We start from the raw sequence: 18,268 nt of genomic DNA, 5'->3' as shown, positions 1-18,268 counted from the left end.
GCAGAAAAAGCATTTGACAAAATCCAACATCCATTTTTTTTGATAAAAACACTTCAAAAGGTAGGAATTGAAGGAAACTTCCTCAACATGATAAAGAGCATATATGAAGAACCCACAGCCAGCATAGTACTCAATGGTGAGAGACTGAAAGCCTTCCCTCTCAGATCAGGAACAAGACAAGGATGCCCGCTGTCACCACTGTTATTCAACATTGTGCTGGAAGTGCTAGCCGGGGCAATCCGGCAAGACAAAGAAATAAAAGGCATCCAAATTGGAAAAGAAGAAGTAAAACTGTCATTGTTTGCAGATGATATGATCTTATATCTAGAAAACCCTGAGAAATCGACGATACAGCTACTAGAGCTAATAAACAAATTTAGCAAAGTAGCGGGATACAAGATTAATGCACATAAGTCAGTAATGTTTCTGTATGCTAGAAATGAACAAACTGAAGAGACACTCAAGAAAAAGATACCATTTTCAATAGCAACTAAAAAAATCAAGTACCTAGGAATAAACTTAACCAAAGATGTAAAAGACCTATACAAAGAAAACTACATAACTCTACTAAAAGAAATAGAAGGGGACCTTAAAAGATGGAAAAATATTCCATGTTCATGGATAGGAAGACTAAATGTCATTAAGATGTCAATTCTACCCAAACTCATCTACAGATTCAATGCAATCCCAATCAAAATTCCAACAACCTACTTTGCAGACTTGGAAAAGCTAGTTATCAAATTTATTTGGAAAGGGAAGATGCCTCGAATTGCTAAAGACACTCTAAAAAAGAAAAACGAAGTGGGAGGACTTACACTCCCTGACTTTGAAGCTTATTATAAAGCCACAGTTGCCAAAACAGCATGGTACTGGCACAAAGATAGACATATAGATCAATGGAATCGAATTGAGAATTCAAATAGACCCTCAGATCTATGGCTGACTGATCTTTGATAAGGCCCCCAAAGTCACTGAACTGAGTCATAATGGTCTTTTCAACAAATGGGGCTGGGAGAGTTGAATATCCATATCCAAAAGAATGAAAGAGGACCCCTACCTCACCCCCTACACAAAAATTAACTCAAAATGGACCAAAGATCTCAGTATAAAAGAAAGTACCATAAAACTCCTAGAAGATAATGTAGGAAAACATCTTCAAGACCTTGTATTAGGTGGCCACTTCCTAGACTTTACACCCAAAGCACAAACAACAAAAGAGAAAATAGATAAATGGGAACTCCTCAAGCTTAGAAGTTTCTGCACCTCAAAGGAATTTCTCAAAAAGGTAAAGAGGCAGCCAACTCAATGGGAAAAAATTTTTGGAAACCATGTATCTGACAAAAGACTGATATCTTGCATATACAAAGAAATCCTAAAACTCAATGACAATAGTACAGACAGCCCAATTATAAAATGGGCAAAAGATATGAAAAGACAGTTCTCTGAAGAGGATATACAAATGGCCAAGAAACACATGAAAAAATGTTCAGCTTCACTAGCTATTAGAGAGATGCAAATTAAAACCACAATGAGATACCATCTAACACCGGTTAGAATGGCTGCCATTAAACAAACAGGAAACTCCAAATGCTGGAGGGGATGTGGAGAAATTGGAACTCTGATTCACTGTTGGTGGGACTGTATAATGGTTCAGCCACTCTGGAAGTCAGTCTGGAAGTTCCTTAGAAAACTAGATATAGAGCTACCATTCGATCCAGCGATTGCACTTCTCGGTATATACCCGGAAGATCGGAAAGCAGTGACACGAACAGATATCTGCACGCCAATGTTCATAGCAGCATTATTCACAATTGCCAAGAGATGGAAACAACCCAAATGTCCTTCAACAGATGAGTGGATAAAGAAAATGTGGTATATACACACGATGGAATACTACGCGGCAGTAAGAAGGAACGATCTCGTGAAACATATGACAACATGGATGAACCTTGAAGACATAATGCTGAGCGAAATAAGCCAGGCACAAAAAGAGAAATATTATATGCTACCACTAATGTGAACTTTGAAAAATGTAAAACAAATGGTTTATAATGTAGAATGTAGGGGAACTAGCAGTAGAGAGCAATTAAGGAAGGGGGAACAATAATCCAAGAAGAACAGATAAGCTATTTAACGTTCTGGGGATGCCCAGAAATGACTATGGTCTGTTAAATTCTGATGGATATAGTAGGAACAAGTTCACAGAAATGTTGCTATATTATGTAACTTTCTTGGGGTAAAGTAGGAACATGTTGGAAGTTAAGCAGTTAGGTTAGTTGTCTTTTTCTTACTCCCTTGTTATGGTCTCTTTGAAATGTTCTTTTATTGTATGTTTGTTTTTAACTTTTTTTCATACAGGTGATTTGAAAAAGAAGGGAAAGTTAAAAAAAAAAAGAAAGAAAGAAAGAAAAACAAGGAAAAAAAAAAAAGATGTAGTGCCCCCTTGAGGAGCATGTGGAGAATGCAGGGGTATTCGCCTAACCCACCTCCATGGTTGCTAACATGACCACAGACATAGGGGACTGGTGGTTTGATGGGTTGAGCCCTCTACCATAAGTTTTACCCTTGGGAAGACGGTTGCTGCAAAGGAGAGGCTAGGCCTCCCTATATTTGTGCTTAAGAGTCTCCTCCTGAATGCCTCTTTGTTGCTCAGATGTGGCCCTGTCTCTCTAGCTAAGCCAACTTGAAAGGTGAAATCACTGCCCTCCCCCCTACGTGGGATCAGACACCCAGGGGAGTGAATCTCCCCGGCAACGTAGAATATGACTCCCGGGGAGGAATGTAGACCCGGCATCGTGGGACGGAGAACATCTTCTTGACCAAAAGGGGGATGTGAAAGGAAATGAAATAAGCTTCAGTGGCAGAGAGATTCCAAAACGAGCCGAGAGGTCACTCTGGAGGGCACTCTTACGCACACTTTAGACTACCCTTTTTAGGTTCTAAAGAATTGGGGTAGCTGGTGGTGGATACCTGAAACTATCAAACTATAACCCAGAACCCATGAATCTCGAAGACAGTTGTATAAAAATGTAGCTTATGAGGGGTGACAATGGGATTGGGAAAGCCATAAGGACCACACTCCACTTTGTCTAGTTTATGGATGGATGAGTAGAAAAATAGGGGAAGGAAACAAACAGACAAAGGTACCCAGTGTTCTTTTTTGCTTCAATTGCTCTTTTTCACTCTAATTATTGTTCTTGTTATTTTTGTGTGTGTGCTAATGAAGGTGTCAGGGATTGATTTAGGTGATGAATGTACAACTATGTAATGGTACTGTGAACAATCGAAAGTTTGATTTGTTTTGTATGACTGCGTGGTATGTGAATATATCTCAATAAATAAAAAACCTCAAAAAAAAAATAATAGTAGAAAATTGTAAAACTAGTGTCTAGTACTGGCCCAATCAGGCCAATTTGGCAATCTAGAAACAGGCCCTGATTTATAAGCAAACCAATGGAAATGGAAAGGATTTTTCAGTAGTAAGTGTTGGGGAACCCCTCTGTTTAGGGGGTAGGGGGAATTATTTTGAGGCCTACCTCAGGCTATATGTATGTATGTGTATGTGTATACGTATGCGTGTGTGTATAAATATACATATATGCACATATATATATTCTATAAATTCCACATTGATAAAAAAGGTACATATATTTAAAGCCATTCAATTAAAATACTATATAGGTGCATATCCAGATTTCTAGATAAGAAAAGGCTATCTGAGCATAAAAGTAATGGAAGATTATCAGAAAGATTTGGCTACATTAAAAATGTGAAACTACCAAGTCAAAGAACATCTTAACTTTGTCTATTTCCTTTCAAATGGTCTAGAAGGAAAAGAAATTGTACCCTATCGCATTTTTGTCACGTAATGCCAAGTAGGCAACTTTGATTCCTAAAATTTGTGGAGCTTTCACGTTTGCTTTACATGTGGGAGCTTCATTCTCAGGAAATTTCATAACCAAGGTATCCTCAAATAGCTTCATGCAAAGAACTGCATCACTAAATAGGGTGTAATAAGATCCCTATTAATGATACAGTCAGCAAATGTCGTATAATTGAGAACTGAAAAAGATTGCTTTTTGCTAAAAAATTACAGAGCTCAATTCGTTTTCAGTTCTTCCCAAATGGGTGACTTGCAGCAAACCACAGCAAGTCTTTTCTTTGACCTCCTTATGTTTGACCAGAAGTCCAGGTAACTGCAGTAGATGCCTGCTACTATGAGGGGGTAGACTGGAGCACTAAGCCCTCACTTAGCTCCTCTTTGATGTCGGAATTCCCCAACTGGTTCATCATTCACATTGGAGGGAAGAGATTGTGACAGAAGCTGTCAGGAGCACTGTATGGGGAGAAAGCATCTTTGACACAGTAAAGATATAAGGTGACCTAAAGGTTTGGGAGCTGTTGTGGCAGTGACAGTTGATGGAGAAGGCCTGGTTAGAGGTTTCTCATAGATGTTCTCCAGAATCCAACACTAATTTTCTACAGATGCTCCCCTCTTGGGGAGGAAGTAGAAGCTGTCTGTTTTGTTTCTATTCATGTGTTACCTGTTAGCTCTCTCCTTGTTCACTCTCATTAAGCACTACCTGTACTACCATTTCCAATTCTTCTGCATCCCAGGATTTTAGTTATTCAGAAATTTAAATAAATGATACAAAAAACCTTCATAATGTGAAATCTTGGAGCCCAGTCTGCATCTTTCTATCATTATACCATATTGTCTGAGATACTACAAGTCTGTACAGAATAGGCACTGTTCCTAAACAGGGCCTCCAGCTTTGCTGCCCCCTTGGAAACCAAGGCTTCCATCTGGCTCCAAATGCCTTATATGGTAGAGTCTTGGGTAGCTAATTAAAGTGCATCCAAGAGTAATTTTTTAAAAAAACCAACTTTAAAGACTTATTACTTGTCTGTTAAAAAACCCTTATTTCCTTAGGTTAGACTGTCCATCACCTACCTTATGCATCCCTATGATCTTTTGGATTAGTAGTAGTAAGCATTGCTGGTAATAATGTCTTCTGCTTTATATTAAAGTTTGATGACTTACTTCATTGTAGATTATACATTTCCTGAAGCAGAGACTAAAATGTGTTCATCTCCACTCCCCCCACCCACCCACCCACGAAACACACATACAAATGGTATATTGCTTTGAATTAGTAGCTCTAGGTAGATTAGATGGGAAGCTACTGGTGTTTGAGTTCTCTGTAATTTTAACATCTTAGCAATGTCCAGGATTCCCTTAGGTTCAATTAGATTGGGAGGCAAAGGGCTATATAAAGTCAGTAAACGATCCATCCAATTGCTAATGAGTTATAAATTACCTCTTACTCTTTTAAAGGGTGAAGGAAAACTTGAGTTGTATCCAGACAATATGGTTGCTCTAGCACCATCTAGAGGAAAGTCTAGAAATGTTTAAAATACCATTTTACAATTTCACCTTATCAGTTCATTTAAATCTACACATCACCTACTTCCCATCTCTCTTTTGTTACTAAACAGTCATCACATGGTAAGGTCTGGTTCACTCAGACATTCAAACAAATTTTACTCTGTCCTTATCATCTGCTGCCTGATAGCTTGTTATCTTTTTACATGTCTACATTACCTATTCCAGTTGGACTCTAAAATGCATGAGAATAGGGAACACGTCTTTTCTGTCCCCACAGGCTCTAACTGCTTTATAGGAATTTATTAAATATTGATTAATAAATGATATATGTAGACATTACAAATAACCTTACGGGTTAGATATAAAACATGGATCATTCTTAAAAACGTAATGCCAAAATAAAATGAAACAGAATGAGATCTATAACAGAATAGACTATGTATGTAAATTAAAACATGTGAAATCAAAATAATAATGTATGTAATATACATTTCACAAGAATGTATAAAAGCAAAAAATGTGTATATTAAACATAAAGAATGGCTTTTGGGGAAAGGGGCAAGGGAATGGGGAATGGTATAAAATGGAATAAGTATTAAATAACAAGAGAAAACTGAAAACAACCTTTATTCTTATCAGGTTTAGAAAACAGGGTAGATGAGCAGCATCTATTGGGGATGGTGAATTAAGCAACCCAGCACACCAGTCAAAAGTTCTTATCTTATTTTCTATAACTTATTTTAAAGCTTTAGTTCACCTGTCATTAACAATAAGTTTTATTTGGCATCAAGTATTAGACTAACTTCTTCAAGTTCTCCTTCCTGCTCTCTTACTGCCTCGGCTCATCATGTCACAGTTTCACCTTTATGTGTGCAATGCATCCCAAATCTTAAGATTTATAAAATCCTACCTATTTTCTTTTCTAACTTATCTACACTCCATGCTATACCACAGTATGTAACATATGTTTTTTTTTTTTTTTACTAATGGTTTAATGTATATCCATTCTCCAGTTAAGTAACTGTTTTTCTATTCTATTTTGAATCCCTGATAGCACTTGACAAGATGATGGTGAATGAAAAGTAATATACATTTGCTGGTTAATTGCATGAAAGCAGTGGTTTTTGTGTGTGGGTTTGTTTTTTGTTTTTTTGTGTTTTGTTTTGTTTGTTTTTTTTTTTTAAGAGCAGTTGCAAGTTTTCAGGAAAATCATGCAAAAAGAACAGATTTCCATATACCTCCCCCCACCCCGATACACACATACTTTTCCATATTACTAATATTCTGCATTGGTGTGATACCTTTGTTACATTGATGAACCATTATTATTATTATTATTATTTTAACTAAAGTCCATAGTTTAGTGTTTACAGTTTTGTTATTGGAGGTTTTTTTTTAAGTTGTAGTAAATGTATACAATATAAAAATTCCTATTTTAGCTGCTTTAAAGTATACAATTCAGTGGTATGAAAGCAGTGTTTGAGGTAGATTAATCTGATAGGGATTTACCAGCTGGATTGACAGATGGAATTAAAAGACTGGAGTTAGGGAGCACAATTTAAAGACCCTTAGAATAGTTTACAGGTGTGTAAATGAGTGCTTGGACTCTGGTGGTTGTGGTGAGGATGCAGTGGAAGACGTTCAGAGAGATTTCAAAGGCAGAATGGATGGACCATGATGACAGACTCTTATCCAGATGTCACAGACAGCCAACTCTGCTTCCTCCTTTTTCAGCCCATGAGCCTTCCTGGTTATGCCCAAAGTTCCTTGCTTCCTTTACAGATCATCAGTTGCCTATCTTTGGGATCCAAAATTCTTATATCTTAGGAGAATTCCAATTTGGCAAGAAGATACCAAGAAGGCAAAACTGGCTGGTCCTCAGTTTTCTGTTTCACAGCATGAAGGTAGCAGTAGCTTAGTTAACATTCTATAAAAAGACAGAAGTAAAACAGTGCTTGGGTTTTATGCCTTAATTCAGTGGTTCTCATAGGTTTTGGTCTCAGGACACCTTTTCACTCTTAACAATTATTGAGGATTTCAAAGAGCTTTTGTCTATGTGGATTATATTAAAACTGAGAAATTAAGTATATATTAATACATTTAAAAATAATAAATGTATTACCTGTTACCATAAACAATTTTTGTGGGAAAGAAAAAAAAAAAAAACCTCTATTTTCCAAAACAGAATATTTAGTGAGAATTGTTTTACATTTTTACAAATCTCTTTAAGGTATGGCTTAATAGAAGACCAACTGGATTCTCATTTATGCTTCTACACTCAATTTGTTGAAATATCGTGTCATGTAGCCTCTGGGAAACTCTTGGAAACTCTTAGCCTTATGAAAATTGACTTTGCAGACCCCTTGACAGTGTATGAGGGAATTCCAGGAGTTCCTGGACCACCCTTTGAGAACCACTGACTTGAGCAATACTTTTTTTTTTTTTTTTTAAAGGGGAAAAAAAAACATTTTAATTGAGAATACATCTCCAAACTAAAAGGATGATAAAACATATTTCATTTCATACAAAGAGTGAACAATAGATAGTTAGGGTTGCTATATTAGTATCAGGAAAAAAAAAGACTCTAATCAAAAGTTGTTACTATAGATGAAGAAGAACCTACATGATGAAAAAAGGGACAATCTATCAAACAGGTATAATAATTATAAACATATACTCACCAAGGAATAGAGCCCTAAAATATATAAAGTATTAAAAGGAGAAATAGACAGTTCTATAATAAAAAAATTGGAGACTTGAGTACCCCTCTTTCAATGAATGGAACAACAAGACATAATACCAATAAGGAATAAAGGACTTGAACAACATATAAACCAAATACTGTTAACAGATATACAGAGCACTACACTCCCCCAAATGGTAGAATATGCATTTTTCTCAAGTACATATAGAATATTCTCTAGGATATTAGCTATTAGATATTTGTTAGCTGACAAAGCAAGTAAATACATTTTAAAATATTTAAATCTTCCAAGTATCTTCTTGGAACAAAATAAAATGAAACTAGAAATCAATAACAGAAGGAAAACTGGAAATTTAAAATATATTTGGAAAATAAATGACACTCTCTGTATTAGGATTCTCCGGAAAAACAAAACCATCAGGATACAAACATTAAGAGAATTGTTATAGGAATTGGCTCAGTTGACTGTGGGGATTGGTAAATACAAATTCCATAAGGCAGGCTGCAAGTTGGAAACTGGTAAAAGTGGCATTGTAGTCTCTGAGAGAAGCGAGTTGGCTGAAATGGAGATAGAAAGTCTTCCTTCTGACTGCTGAAATCTTCTGTTCTCACTTTAAGCCTCCAACTGATTGAATGAGGAAACTCCAGTCCTCTCATTGCTGAAGGCAGTCTCCTTTGTTGATTGCAGATTAGTCAGTCCCTCTCTTTGTCTCTTTCCTCATTTTAAAATGGTTATAGCAATGGTGACACTGGATTGAAAACAAGTAATGGATGGAAAAATATATCTCTGGAAAGTCTATAGTAGATATAAAATCAATATGAATTAATTTCTGCCTATTTATTGAAGTAATATAGTATAATGAAAAGAGTGAAAAGTTAGCCCACTCCATGTTCGAATTCCTTTATCACTTATTAACTGTATGAACTCGGGAAGTTACTTCATGTCACTGACAATCTGTTGAGCAATACTTTTTAGTTTCTCTGTTTCAGGGAGAGCCTTTAAGATCTAGGTTTGATTCTATAACTATTCTAGACATTCTTGGCACCTGTACTAAGACCCATATTACCAAGAGGTAGGAAAAATATGTTCAAAAGAGGAATAAAAACAAGTCTTCAATTTTAAAAAAACTTTTTTTGGACATTGACCACACACACCCACACAACTGCTATAAACTATAATTTGGGGACATTCCCAAAAAATAATTGCCTAATTCTTCTGGCTATGAACTGTAGCATTTTTCCCCATGGACTTTGAGTTCCAATAACAGAATCTTAAGAGAGTCATGAAATTAGTGGATGTGAAATAAATATGACCATGAAGTCAGATAAGAGGACCTATGGGGCCCGATGATAGAGCTACATTTGTATTGATTCCCTGATTTCCTCACCTAGAGTAGATTAAAAGAAAGAAGTTGAATGTGATACAGAGGTTTGGGATAAGAGAAAGACCTACTATAAAAGGTAGACATATTAATGACAAGAAAAAATGGTTGCTGACAGCTAGAGAGGAGCCTGAAAAGCAAAATACAAAAACTCAACAGAGCAGTTTGGTCTCAATTAATAGAGGGCCAATAACCCTTAACACCTCAGTAACCTTTAACAGATCATCTCTTTATCAAATGAACATAGGATAGTCATATCCAGATTTATGTCCCTGAGTCATCAAGAACAGATTAAAATATCCTCTATATATGGGAACTCCCCAGTTTATGAATGGCTTGTCTTCCAAAGTTAATTTTCAAATCAGTTGTTTGGGTCCCAGACAAGCTTGCTTTTTCGTTTTATCAGCTCAACAAACAGCTTTTGAGTGTCTAATTTTAATAGAAACATGTATTTTTATACCTAGCTCTCATTTATAACTTTGTTTCAGTGAGAGAATGCCTTCTGAATCCCTGAAGCCAAAGCCTGGACATATATATAGTTCCCCTCTGGCCTACATTATCTGCCAGAGATTGGCAAGCTTTGGCCCAGGGTGCAAATCCAGCCCATTGCCTCTTTTTGTAATAAAATTTTATTGGAACATAGTTAACATCCATTCATTTACAAAATCTCTATGGCTCCTTTTGTTCTGTGACAGTTGAGAAGTTGCAACACAGCCCATCTGGTTCACAAAGCCTAAGGTATTTACTAACTGTCCCTTGTATAGAGTCTTCTAAACCCTGGTCTACATTATCAGGTCTGGTCCACCCTTCTCCCTCTAATACACTGTCTCTGACTTCATTTCTTCCCATTCTGCCCCTCATTCCTCTACAGCCACACTATCCTCTTTACTGTTCCTCAGAACGTAAGCATATTCCCATCACAGGGAATGTTCTGCCTAAAATGTTCTGCCTTCTAATTTCTACCATGACTCACTCGATAGCCTCAGGTTTCTCTGTTTGAATGTTACCTTCTCAGTAAGGCTTTTCTCAGCCGCCTTTTATAAAATAGCAACATCTCCATCCCTGGCGTTCTCTGTTCGTCTTCTTCTGCTAATTTTTCTCCATAGAGCTTATCTGAAATATATCTACTTGTTCATTTATTTATTATCTGTCTCCTCTCATAAGAGTAGGGACTTTGTCAGTTTTGTGCATTGCTATATCTCAGCAATTAGAACAGTGTCTGGCTCACAGTAGGTAGTCATTTGTTAAATGACACCCAGGAGGACAAAGTGCCCTGCCTAAAGCTATATAGCTAGTTACTGGTTCATTTTGGGTGAACTAGATTCTTACTCAACCCACAAAATAAACCATATTCTCTTCATACGCTAGTGAGAATCCTTAGCCCCATTATGTATATAAGGATGGAATGAACTACTTATAAGTTTTTCTTTCCTTGAATGGAGTCTCTGGAGATAAATAAGGAGCATTCATTCATTCAACAAATTTATTGAGCACCTACTATATGCCAAATTTGTTTCTAGTAGCTATAGGTAGAGCAGTGAACTAAAATGACAAAAATCCTTGCTTTCATAGAGCTTACGTTCTAATAGGGTAGTACAGACAACAAAAAAATACATTCTGTGTTGCATTCTGAAAAGGGTAGAACAGACAACAAAAAAATACATTTTGTGTTACATACTGATAAATGCTATGGAGGAATAAAAGGAGAGGGGTCTAGGGAGGATATACTGGGGAGAGTGGAATTAGAGATGGCCTCACTGTGATCATTATTAAGAAAAGATTTGAAAGAACTGAGGAAATAAGCCTTGAGAACATGGGGCATGGAGGGAGAAGTGTTACAGGTAGATGGAATAATAAATACAAAGGCCCTGAGACTGGAACATGCCTGCTGTGTTCAAGCAATCACGAGGTCACTGTGGTAGGTCAGAGTAAATGAGGAGCAGAATAGTAGAAGATGAGGTTGGTCCAAAATGTAATGCAGGGCCAAATCATGTGGGTCCTTGAAGGTCAGAATTTATGTAAGAATTCAGGCCTTTAATCTGAATGAAATGGAAAGCCATTGGAAGGTTTTGAGCAGAGGAATTATAGATGTGACTTAGGTTTTAACAGGATCTCTTTGGCTCCTGCCAAAGGAGAATAGATGAAAGAGGGATAAAGATTCAATCAGGTTAGAAGGCTATTGCAATAATCCAAGAAAAAGAGTAATGGCTAGGAGTTGTGGAAGTGGAGGTGGTAAGATATGGTCAAAATCTGTATGTACTTTTAAGGTGAGCCAACAAGATTTGCTGACTGTCAGATATGGGACAAGGGAATAGGAGAGGAGTCGAGAAAAACTCCAAGGTTTTTAACCTGAACAGCTGGAAAGATAGAGTATGCCATTAATTGAGATAGGAAAAACTCAGAGCAAGTGGTGGTGGTGGTGGTGGTATCAGGAGCTCAGTTTGGGTCGTGTTAAGTTTGAGATCTCTCTTTAGACATCAAATGAAAATGATGAGTATGCAATTAGATAAAGAATCTGGAGTTCAAAAGAAACGTTTGGGTTGAAGATAGAAATTTGATAGTCATTAGCTAGACATGAAGAAGTAACAGCAAAAGAGGCTGAAATAGTGGAAAACCAGGAGAGTGTGGTATCCTGGAAACCAAATGAAAGAAGTATTTCAGGGAGGAGACTAGCAGAGATGATAAAAATGAGGGCCCTAAAGGTAAATTTTTACCCTTTCCCACTATTGTACTTGGATTAGCCTTAACTGATTGGGAGTTTTGAATTGTCCACTGAAGCAAAGCAGTGCTACTCTGGGATTGGGTTTTGACTCTGGATTGCATTCCTCCTGAGACTTGAAGAAACCTGACTACTGCCTCATAAGTCATTTCCCCTTTACCCTGCCCAAGTGTTGATAACCTTTACTAGGAAGAATACTCAGCTCTCTAAAACATAATAATTGTTAATGAGATTATGTCTCTACGACCTTTGGTAAATATGAGAACAACCATTTAGAGATACACAAAGCACTATTTATAACTACTATTTTTAGTAGTAATCATTTCAAACATATAAAGCCTCTTCTTATTTTGTGAGCACTTAATAAATTGGAAGCATTCCAAAATGAGGACCAATTTTTCTGTTTCTCTTCAGCCTACTTGCTACCCTAAAGCTAGCCCTAATAGAGAAATCAGATCTGTCAACTATTATTTTGTTTTTTTTTTTCCTGTCCTCTTATCCTCCCAGCTGTCTCAACTCAGAACCTTGTAGGAAGAGTTACACTTCATAAAAATGTATTTGCTTTGACGTGTAAACAAGCCTCCATTTTGTCTTTCTATATTAGAATTTTTCCTCCTCTCCTTTCCCATTTCCAGTATTCTGTCTGACCTGTCTTCTCTTCACCTCATTCATTATTGCTAACATTTCCTTATCATACCAGAGGAAAAAGCCAGATTTATAAACATGTGTTCCTATCTAGCTGTTTCAAGAGTAGGAGTAATGTTTATCCTCTGATTGTATGCCTGCTCTCTATGTACAGCTGTGCTCACCTGCCCTTATAAATGAGGTACCTATCTCTAAAGTCTTACCTTCTCTAGGAATAAATGGCCTCAGTTTCTATTCAAATTAGTTATGTAGTAGTCAGAGCAGCCCATTACTGAGAGGGAGAGACCCACTCAAATTCATTTGCTAATAGCAAGAGAGAATTCAGCCTAATTATTTTTTAGGAGGTTTGACCTTTCCCTTACGATGCCAGCATCCTGGAAAGGGATAGGAATACTGTACTTTTCCATTCTGGATGCCCCCTGCAATTTTGCAAGTGCCTTTTATCTAAGATAAAGATAAAGGAATAGTCTAAGGAAATTATGTGAAAAGAACCAGAATCCATTAGAGATAGCTTTGGCATGCCTTAGAGTCTGGAAGAGCCAATCATGGGATACAAGATTAATGTACATAAGTCAGTAATTCCTATACACTAGAAATGACCTAACTGAAGAAACACTCAAGAAAAAGATTCCATTCTCAATAGCAACTAAAAAAGTTAAGTACCTAGGAATAAACTTAACTAAAGATGTAAAAGACCTATTCATAGAAAACTACATAACTTTACTAAAAGAAATAGAAGGGGACCTAAAAAGATGGAAAAATATTCTGTGTTCATGGATAGGAAGGCTAAATTTCATTAAGATGTCAATTCTACCCAAACTCATCTACAGATTCAATGCAATTCCTATCAAAATTCCAACAACCTGCCTTGCAGACTTGGGAAAGCTAGTTATCAAATTTATTTGTTAGGGGAAGATGCCTCGAATTGCTAAAAACATTCTAAAAAAGAAAAACAAAGCAAGAGGACTTATACTCCCTGACTTTGAAACTTATTAGAAAGCCACAGTAGTCAAAACAGCATGGTACTGGCACAAAGATAGACCTTTTAATTAATGGAATTGAATTGAGAATTTGGAATTGAATTGAGAATCTGCAGTCAACCGATCTTTGATAAGGCCCCCAAAACCACTGAACTGGGACATAACAGTCTAATCAACAAATGGGGCTGGGAAAGCTGGATATCCATTTCCAAAAGACTGAAAGAAGACCCCTACACCACACCATACACAAAAATTAACTCAAAATGGATTAAAGACCTCAATATAAGAGACAGCACCATAAAACTCCTAGCAGATAATATAGGGAATCATCTTCAAGACCTTGTATTAGGAGGTCCTTACATCCAAAACACAAGGAACAAAAGAAAAAATAGATAAGTAGGAACTCCTCAAACTTAAAAGCTTCTGTCCTCAAAGGAATTTGTCAAAAAAGTGAAGAGGCGGCCAACTCAATGGGAAAAAAGATTTGGAAACCACATATCTGACAAAAGACTGATTATCTTGCATATGTAGAGAAATCCTACAACTCAACTACAGTAGTACAGACACCCCAATTATAAAATGGGCAAAAGATATCGCACTGAAGAGGAAATACAAATGGCTAAAAAGCACATGAAAAAACGTTCATCTTTAGTAACTATTAGAGAGATGCAGATTAAGACCACAATGAGATATCACTTCACACCAATTAGAATGGATGCCATGAAACAAACAAGAAGCTACAAATGCTGGAGAGGATGTGGAGAAATTGGAACTCTTATCCATTGTTGGTGGGACTGTATAATGGTACAGCCACTCTGGAAGACAGTCTGACGGTTCCTTAGAAAACTAGATATGGAGCTACCCTTCGATCCAGCAATTCCACTTCTCAGTATATACCCGGAAGATCTGAAAGCAGTGACGCAAACAGATAGTTGCACAGCGATGTTCATAGCAGCATTATTCATAATTGCCAAGTGATGGAAACAATCCAAATGTCCTTCAACAGATGAGTGGATAAACAAAATGTGGTATATACACACAATGGAATACTATGCAGCAGTAAGAAGGAACAAGGTCATGAAACATGACAACATGGATGAACCTTGAAGACATAATGCTGAGCAAAATTATCCAGGCACAAAAAGAGAGATATTGTATGCTACCACTAAAGGGAACTCTGTGAAAAATGTAAAATAAATGGTTTGCATTGTAGAATGTAGGGGACCTAGCGATAGCAAATAGTGAAGGGGGAACGATAATCTAATAAGAACAGATAAGCTGTGGAGGGTAAACTTAATGTTGTGGGAATGCTCAGGAACAACTATGGTTTGTTAATTTCTGGGGGTATGGTAGGAACAAGTTCACAGAAATGTAGTTATTTTAGGTTATTTGTTTTTCTTATTCCTTTGTTAGGTTATAATCTTTATTTTCTTGGAGTAGGGTAGGAACATTTTAGAAGCAATGTAGTTACTTTGGGTTATTTGTTTTTTCTTATTCCTTTGTTTTGGTTTTGTTTGAAATGTTTTTTTATTGTTTGTTTTTTAATTTTTTGATAAAGTTGATAATGTGAAAAAAAGTAAATGAACAGTGAGGGGAGGAGGGGAATGGAATGTTTTGGATGTTCTTTTTTATTCTAATTTTTATTTTAGTTTTTGGAGTAATGAAAATGTTCAGATATTGATCGTGGTGATAAGTGCACAACTATGTGATACTATGAACAACTGATTGTACACTTTGAAGGATTGTATGTACTGTGAATATATCTCAATAAGTTTTTATTAAAAAAAAATGGGACTTATTTGTGGAAATACCAAATAACAGATGATGCCAGTGCTGAAAAAGGTTCAGGGGCCCTGGAATGGGACTCTGTAGAGGCTTCAGCTGCAGGGCCTAGGTCTAAGGATGGGGCTGTGGCCACAGAGCTCATGGAGGCAAGGCAGAGGATGAGGAGTGGCTTCCTGTCACCAAGCTGAGCTGTCTGGTCAAGGACATGAAGATCAAGTTCTTGGAGAAAAATCTATCTTTTCTCTCTCCCTATCAAGGAATCTGAAATTATTGACTTTTTCCTGGGGCTGTTCCTCAAGGAAGAGATTTTGAAAATCATGCTTATATAAGAGCAAACCCACTCTGGCCAGCAGACAAGGTTCAAGGCCTTTGTCACTATTGAATACTACATTGTCCATGTGAGTTTGGCCATCCACAGAGCTAGCATCCTAGCCAAGCTCTTCATCGTCTCTGTGCAATGGGGTTACGGTGGGGACAAGATTGCAAGCCCCACACTCCCTGGCAAGGTGATAGGGCACTATGGCTCTGTGTTGGTGCACCTCATCCAAACCTCCAGAGGTACTGGCATCATCTCAGACCCCTTGCCCAAGAACCTGCTGCTGATGGTTAGTATTGACAACTGCTAAGCCTCAACCAGGGGCTGCACGGTCTTCCTGGGCAACTTTGCCAAGACCACCTTTGCTGCCATCTCCAAGACGTACAGCTCTCTCGCCCCCAATCTTGTTCACCAGTCTCCCTATCAGGAATTCATTGACCGTCTTGTAAATATCCACACCAGAGTCTCCATACAGAGGACCAAAGCCCCAGCCTTGAGCACCATATGGGGTTTTGTACAGGAAAAATAAAGTGAATTAATTAAGCCTGAAAAATAAAAAATAAATAAATAAACTAAAAGTTAATGGGAGGGGGAAGTCCAAGGAATTGGGAAGAACTATGTCAAGCTGCCTGCTAGCTCAGTGATTAGAATTATAATATCCTTAGTTTCATTGTGGTGCAAGAGCCCCAAAAAGCCATTAGAGGGCCTATTCAGACTTAGAGGCTTAGGAGACCAGGTGGAAGAACTTGAAAAACTGTTAGAGAAGGAGAGAAAAAGTTTATAACTCTCAAAAGGAGTCTGCAAAGCAAAATTTCATATACTAGAAGTCTAATGCTAAGAAAGATCACCAATAAAAATTACCCACAACTTCTGCTTCCAGGAAGATGGAGTAGACATATTTTTCCCTGTTCTTCCCACTAAGTACAACTAAAAACCCTGGACACTATATATAAAACAAACATAATAAGACTATGAAAGGTGGAGAGAATACATTTAGGCAAAGGACCTTACGATCTGAAGAATGACATGGTATTGAGTTCCTCAGATTTTCTTTTTGTCTTATATATCCCAATCTTGGAGCTGAACTTTATATTTAAAGGTGAAAGCCTGAATGCCCCCCCGCCATGAGGTAAAAAAAAGAAGTGCTGAAAATTCTAGCCAGTGCAATAAGGCAAGAAAAAGAAATAAAAGGAAACAAATCATAAGAGAAGAAATAAAAGTGTCCCTTTTTCCAGAAAACAATTATTGTCTACATAGAAAAGTCCAATGAACCTACAAAAAAACACACAGAAACAACTAATAAGTGAGGTCAGCAAATTCGCAGGATATTAGGTAAGCATGCAAAAATCAATTGTGTAAGACCAAGAAGATGGCAGCATAGAGAGGAGTGGAAGTTAGTTAGTCCCCCTGGAAAAACTAATAAACAACCAGGAACAACTAGTAAATAATCTGGAATAACTGCTGGGGGACAACTGTGACTGTTCACACATCTTCTGCCAACCTGGATTGGGAGGAATTCCTGAGATCTCAGCATAAAATCTGTAAGTAAAAACTGCGGACCCGAGCTGGGAGCCCCTCCCCCCATGGCAGCCCAAACTGCAAAACCTTGCTGTAATAGAAAGCAGCACTCTCTGAACAAGCAAATATACCTCAGCCCAGCTCCAACAGGGGTTTTAATTAACATGGAGTGTTCAATACAAGCTGCAAATCCCCAACAAGCAGACAGAAGCTTTTAGTGATGACTGACCTTAAAGAACTGGAGGACTTCTCTGTCCCAGAAAGTGGAGCCCAGAGGACCAGCTGCTATCTCTAGCTGGCGGGTGAAGCGGGGGGTGGGGGGTGGGGGGTATGGGCTGGCCCTTAAGGAGGGCTTTCTGTCCCTTTTTCTCTCTCTCACCCTGGGCGGCTCAGTGGAGAAAACCTCAGCCATTTTCAGTTCGCAGCACTCTAACCCAGACAAGGATGGAGATAGCAGAGTAAGAGAGACAAAGAACCTATTTAAATGCTGATGATAACTCCCTAGGGGGTGTATCTTCCCTAAGAGGAAGGAGGTGGTGCCCAGCTCTACTATCGGCCTCCATTCAGAACCAGACCCCAGAGTCTAGGGGAAAACAGCCAAAACAGAAACTAAGCGGGCCACACTTCCTTACATCAGTCAGGAATGACAGGCTGACAGATGCCACCTGCTGGGCAGATTAGGAAAAGCACAGCAGCTAGAGGCCTCACAGGGTGTGTCAATCTTCTAAGACACACCCTCAGGGAAACCTGATACTGAATATTGCCCCCTTCTGAGATCTGAGCCCGTTCTGGTCTGGGAAAACCTGATTGGGGAAACAAAGGAAACCAGA

General features: G+C 37.8%; 1 protein-coding gene and 1 pseudogene across 4 annotated transcripts in view; both read left to right on the top strand.

Moving 5' to 3' along the window:
* ZNF609 (zinc finger protein 609) overlaps positions 1 to 18,268 on the top strand; it is a 350,879-nt gene that overhangs the window by 269,105 nt on the left and 63,506 nt on the right. The window lies entirely within an intron of this gene.
* Positions 4,125 to 17,256, top strand: LOC119530906 (annotated as a pseudogene).

Source organism: Choloepus didactylus, chromosome 4 (assembly GCF_015220235.1).
Source record: "Choloepus didactylus isolate mChoDid1 chromosome 4, mChoDid1.pri, whole genome shotgun sequence".
Classification (NCBI taxonomy): domain Eukaryota; kingdom Metazoa; phylum Chordata; class Mammalia; order Pilosa; family Megalonychidae; genus Choloepus; species Choloepus didactylus.
Note: the sequence above shows the minus strand (reverse complement) of the source record. Positions and strands in the feature narration are given on the sequence as shown.